The 5,648-nt window shown below is 41.9% G+C and overlaps 1 pseudogene; it reads left to right on the top strand.

Annotated features, from left to right (window-relative positions):
• The first annotated feature begins 4,230 nt into the window (after positions 1 to 4,230).
• Positions 4,231 to 4,948, top strand: LOC103602889 (annotated as a pseudogene).
• Positions 4,949 to 5,648: the final 700 nt, after the last annotated feature.

Genomic DNA, 5,648 nt, shown 5'->3' with positions numbered 1-5,648 from the left:
TAAAAAAGAAAAACGTTCAGTTCAGAGGTAGCACGTTTTCCAGTGAGGTCATTGCTTCTTATTCAATTTTCCAGCTGGTTTGACTTATCAGGACACGAGGAGGTCACATAGCTGGCCCAAGGCCACCCAGTGTGCAAGGGGTTCAGCCAAAAAATAAGCCCAACCCTATTATCATTAGTTTTTTTTTTTTTTCAAGTTGCAAAGTTTCTGGGAGCAGATGAGATGCTAATCACATTTATTGAAAATTTACACAAGGAGCCTTGGTGCAGAACTCTGCCCCTGGCTCAAGAAATGTGTATGAGCTGATTTCCCTAGTGGAGAAGGGAAAGCTGCAAAACACCCCCAAATTAAAAGGCCACTTGGCATACAACTCGAAGGCTGTTGTTCCAATGCAGCTGAGTTTGGGGTTAGGGTCTTCGTCAAAGATCCCAAGGCCTCAGCCTTGTCCAGTTAAATGATCCTTTTGCTTCCTTTCTTCCTTCTCTTCCCTCCCCCACACCTTCCACCCCAGCAATTTCAAGTTCGTAAGCAAACTACTGCAACATGAGGCAGTTTCTGGGTAGAAATTGCATGCAGGTGCAGGTGAAATCTTGGGGGTCGTTGTGGTGAGGTTGAGGTTGACACAGTTGTAGAAAATTTAAAAAGCATCTTTTGGGGGGCATTCTCATTGGTGACTCTCCCTTTTGTTTGCAGTAACCTTTGATTTCTCATACTTTCAGCTTTGGTTCTCTAAACTGTTGTGGAATTGACTTTTGTACCTATTTAAGCTACAGAACCCTGTCTTCAAAGAAGGATTAATGTGAAAACAAGCTGGGTGTGGCTGTCATAGGATTTCTCTTGGATACAAAGCCCCTGCCCAATAGGTTTCCTTTCTCCTCCCCTCTCGTCCTCTCCATGACTCAGGGCCCCGCAGGATCTTAGGCAAGGGTGTTTAGTTCTCTGGACCTCAGTGTTCTCATCTGTTGTGTGGGCACAATTATATGTACCTCATGGGAGTGATGGTGAGGTTTAATGAAATGATGCGTACACAGTGACCTGCATGCTGAATGGTCAATTAATCTTTCTTCCCCGACTCATTCTTATATGGGTTCTAATTGAAGCATCTTTATTTTCTGGTGAATACCACTGCTTAAGTGAGTCCTTGGATTCACGGGAGAAACTCTACACTGACCATTCCCTGACTTTACTCCAGACTAAGCTCCTTCTCCTCAAGGAGTTCGTTTCTTGTTTTCACTCTTTTCCCTGTCTTTTTAGCTACCCCCAGGGCTACCTTCTTGGATTTCCTCCTTGCTCCTACTCACCAACCGCCTTCAGCAACCAACATATTTTTTTTCTTTTGAAAAATTTTAAACACATAAATGTGGTACCATACAGAGTGAATATGGCAGTGGACACCTATTCACCCATAAACTAGAATTAACCACTATTAATATTTTTGCCATATTTTATCTTTTTTTTGCTGAAGTATTTTAGAGCAAATCCAAGAAATCATGAATTTCTTTTGCAAATAGTTGTCTTTGTACTTTTGCATCACTAAAAAATAAGAACAACTTATTCTGTACGCACAGTAATGTTATCACACATCACAGAATAAAAAACCAATAATATATTAACATTATCTCATACCCAGTCCATATTCAATGTCTTTTTATGTGTAATTTGTTAGAATCAGAACCCAAATGAGACCCCCTCATTGCCATTGGTCCTCTCAGGCTCTCATCCCTTCTGCCCCAACTCATTTTGCCAAAGTCCTGATTGCAAAGTCTCCTTTTCTTGTTCCAGTTTGAAAAGAGATCAGGGGCCGGCCCAGTGGCGCACTGCTACAGTGCACCGCTTGGGAGCATGGCGGCGCTCGCGCCGAGGGTTTGGATCCCACATACAGACCGGTTCCCACTCACTGGCTGAGCGAGGTGTGGGAGCAACACCAAGGGTTGCGATCCCGTTGCCGGTCCCGGTCCGGAACGGGCGCGACACTGAGGGTTGCGATCCCGTTGCCAGTCCCGGTCCGGTACGGGCGCGACACTGAGGGTTGCGATCCATTGCTGGACACGAAAAAAGACAAAAAAAAAAAGAAAAGAAAAGAAAAGAAAAGAGATCAGAAGACACCCTCAAAGGTTAAAGACTATCCTCATCTTGGTGGGGTATTTTGATTGTTCTCCACTGCTTATTTGTAGGTGTCTAAACTCCTGAATTTGTAGTTTAACATGTAAACTTTTTATTGTTTTGGGAAAGAGACATTTTGTTGCAGAGACTTTCTGAGGATTGTTATGAGAAAAATTAAGAGGTTGCATGTAGAATGCTTAACAATGCCCAATACATAGAAAATACTCAAAAAGTTTATGGATTCTTAATTAGTAAGGATGATAATTATGATGAGTGCATCTTGGAAAGCAGGCCTTTGCACCAGCAGACCTAGGTTGGAAATCTGCATTTTCTACTTGTCATCAGGCATGTTGCTGAAGAGACGTCTCGGTGTTTCCCTTTGAGCAACGATGAAGTGAAAGTGATAATATCTCCTAGCACTTCAAGGAAGAGAGATACTGTGGATAAAACATACACAGCATCGATGGACTCAAAATAAGACTTCAACAAACAGTAGTTTATATACCATACACATAAAATATATATCTCATCCATTTTATTTCTCTCTGTCTCTTTCTACCTACCTATCCTTATCTTTCCTATCTTTTAATCCCTGCTACATGTGGATAGCATCTACATACATTTGAATGTATACATGGTAGTTGGGAAGAATATTTGTTCAGTATTTTAGGTGTGGACTCATCTTTTAGTAGCAATTTACCTTTAGGTAATTCATGCTACTTGCTTGAGCACAGCTTATTCACTTGTAAAACAGGAATAATCATATCTGTTCTGATAGCCTGACAAGGTCAGGGTGATACTCACATAAGGTTCCATAGGATGAGAAGTCTTTGAGAGTGGCGGAGGTACCGCCCAGCAGGCTAAGTCCAAAGTACACTGAACATGTTTTACGTAAATGAATATGAATTCCAATGACATGAATTAATTCATAAGCATTGTTTTTATAAAAAATCATGTGAATCTTCTTGGATTTATTTGGTTTTCTTTGCCATTGAATCATTCCACCAGGATTTTCTGTCTTTTGAGGATGAAGAACCACGAAACTGATTCAGCTGAGAGCAGGCTGTATCTTGCAAGTCATGTGTTAAGTGGAAATCACCTTGATGCAATGATACCCTCTAAGTCCATTACCAAGCCAGCTGTCGCAGCAGTCGGGGAACATTGGGGATCAAATACCAAATTAAGGCGTTTGAATCACATGGTTGAATAAACTAGTTTAAAACACACAGTGAGAAGACAAGGGAAAGAAATGAGGATTGACATGCCTGTGTAGGGTACAAGCAGCTTGGAAGGACCACACTGCCTGAATCCTATATTTGGCAATGTGCATAGCCTCTCTCTCTCTCACTCTTGACACATCAGCTGTCTCTGCTGAGGTGTGATGAGGACCACAGTCAGTAGTGAGGGGGCCGCCAGATGGAAGGTGCCTGAAGCAGACACACACACTTGTTTTTGTAAGGCATGGAGACAAGTATGGTTGGTCACCTCTGTAGCTCGCAGATTAGCCTGCTGGCTTTCATCTGTGTCTTTTAAACAGATGACAGGTGGAACCAAAATGGGTGTTTCCCATGAGTGGCCAACTTACGTCTTGGTGAATGTTAGATGCCTTAAGTATATTTAGTGTAATTTTGGACATTTGGTGCCTCCTGGCTCTCCCATCCTTCCCATCTACCGCTGGTGAGCGTGTGTTCTACTCACTTTATCTGTGTTTAACGTGTCCCACTCTACTTCATTCCCTCTATCCTCATTCGTCTGTTTCTCTGATTTTTTAGAGTCAAATAAAACATTCTCAAACAATACAGCAAACGGGAGCTGCTGGATAGCAAACACATTGGGATTTTTGCCTCTACTTGCCAGGAGGGTGGCACGCTTCAAGTCCACGAGGACAGAATCTCTGGCACTTGGCAGCTTTCCAGACTTTGCACTATGTATCTTTTCATCTGGCTGTTGATCTGTACCCTTTAAAATATCCTTTGTAATAAACTGGTAAATGACTCCAAGTCCACGAGGACAGAATCTCTGGTACTTGGCAGCTTTCCAGACTTTGCACTATGTGTCTTTTCATCTGGCTGTTGATCTGTACCCTTTAAAATATCCTTTGTAATAAACTGGTAAATGTAAGCCTGGATGAACCCAATAGCAATGGCTAGATCATCGTTTCCAATCCAGTCAGGGCCAACGATCCAGGATTATCTGAATCGACCAAGGCATACCTGGGAAGAAGTGAAAGAGCAAATAGAAAAGGAATTTAAAGGAAAAATGAATGAGAACTGGAAGAAAGAACTAGAAAAACACAGGAGAAATTGTTAAATGGAAGTGAGAGCTTATCCAAAAAAAAGACAAAGAAGAAAGAAAAGATGAAATCTGGTAGGTTTTTCCTCTTCACCAAGCTCTGAATCTTCCAGCAGTTCTTCAGATTCTGAAGATGAGGATGAGAAACCAGGAAAAAGGAGAAAGAAAAAGAAGAACGGTTCACATAAATCTTTTGAAAGTTCCATGTCAGCACTGAATCAGACAGGAAGGATAGTTGAAAGAAGAAAAAGAAGTCAGAGATGCAACTGAGAAAGAAAAGGATATTAAAGGATCTAACAAATAAAGATGAATCCTGAAGATCAGCCTTCACCAGCTGAGTCCTTGTCATAGCCAGACTATACTGAGTAGGTACGAGCAAAAAAGAAAAGCAGTGAAGAGCGAGACAAAGCAACAGAAAAACAAACGAAAAACAGAAATAAAAAAGAAGCATAAGAAACACAGTAAGAAGAAGAAGAAGGCTGTTAGTTCAAGTCCTGCCTCACCTAACATGAAGAAAAATCAGGATCCCTTACAAAGAAAGGGCCAGGTCTAAGGAAATTTCAGCTGTGAAAATTATGACATATTTACTAAAATGCAAAGATAATAATACAGCAAACATATCACATCAAGGATTCCACCTCTCTACGTGAAACAAGTGTGAGCTGAGGACCTGAGCACAGAGTGAGAGAAGCCAGCTCTCCTGCTCCTTGTCCAACCAACACAGTGCCCGCAATTCCTTAGCTTTCCTCCTGTTCTCAGGGTGACAGGAGGAGGCTTAAGGGGAGGAATAGAGACCAGCGACTTGAAACAAACAGACAAGTAACCCAGCACTGTGCTGGGTGTTTGGATACATTTGGAGGCAAAAGAAATATCAGTGCTCATCAACTTTGCACGTTTAGGCTGCATGATGTAGTAGAAAAAAGCCAGGCAGACCTGAGCTTTTGCATTTGTCCAAGTAATGTGACCTTGGGAAAGTTCCTCCTTTTTCTGTCCTATAAAATAAAGAGAATAGCATTGTTAGGAGAATTTTATGAGAATAGGCATGCAAAGTGCTAATTGTTGAGACTGCCTTAAAGATGGGACTCAAATAAATGTGAGTTCGTCTGTTTCCCACACACCTGTTCTCACTTCCTCATTCTGGGCTTCACACTGTCCTCACACCAATGGTGTTCACTGTACCCATCGACCTCCTGCAACAATTTTGATTCAGGGAGGTGATGGGGTGATACTGGGTTTGGGGTCCCTCCTGACAG

This window comes from Galeopterus variegatus, unplaced genomic scaffold (assembly GCF_000696425.1).
Source record: "Galeopterus variegatus unplaced genomic scaffold, G_variegatus-3.0.2 Scaffold4338, whole genome shotgun sequence".
Taxonomy (NCBI): Eukaryota; Metazoa; Chordata; class Mammalia; order Dermoptera; family Cynocephalidae; genus Galeopterus; species Galeopterus variegatus.
Note: the sequence above shows the minus strand (reverse complement) of the source record. Positions and strands in the feature narration are given on the sequence as shown.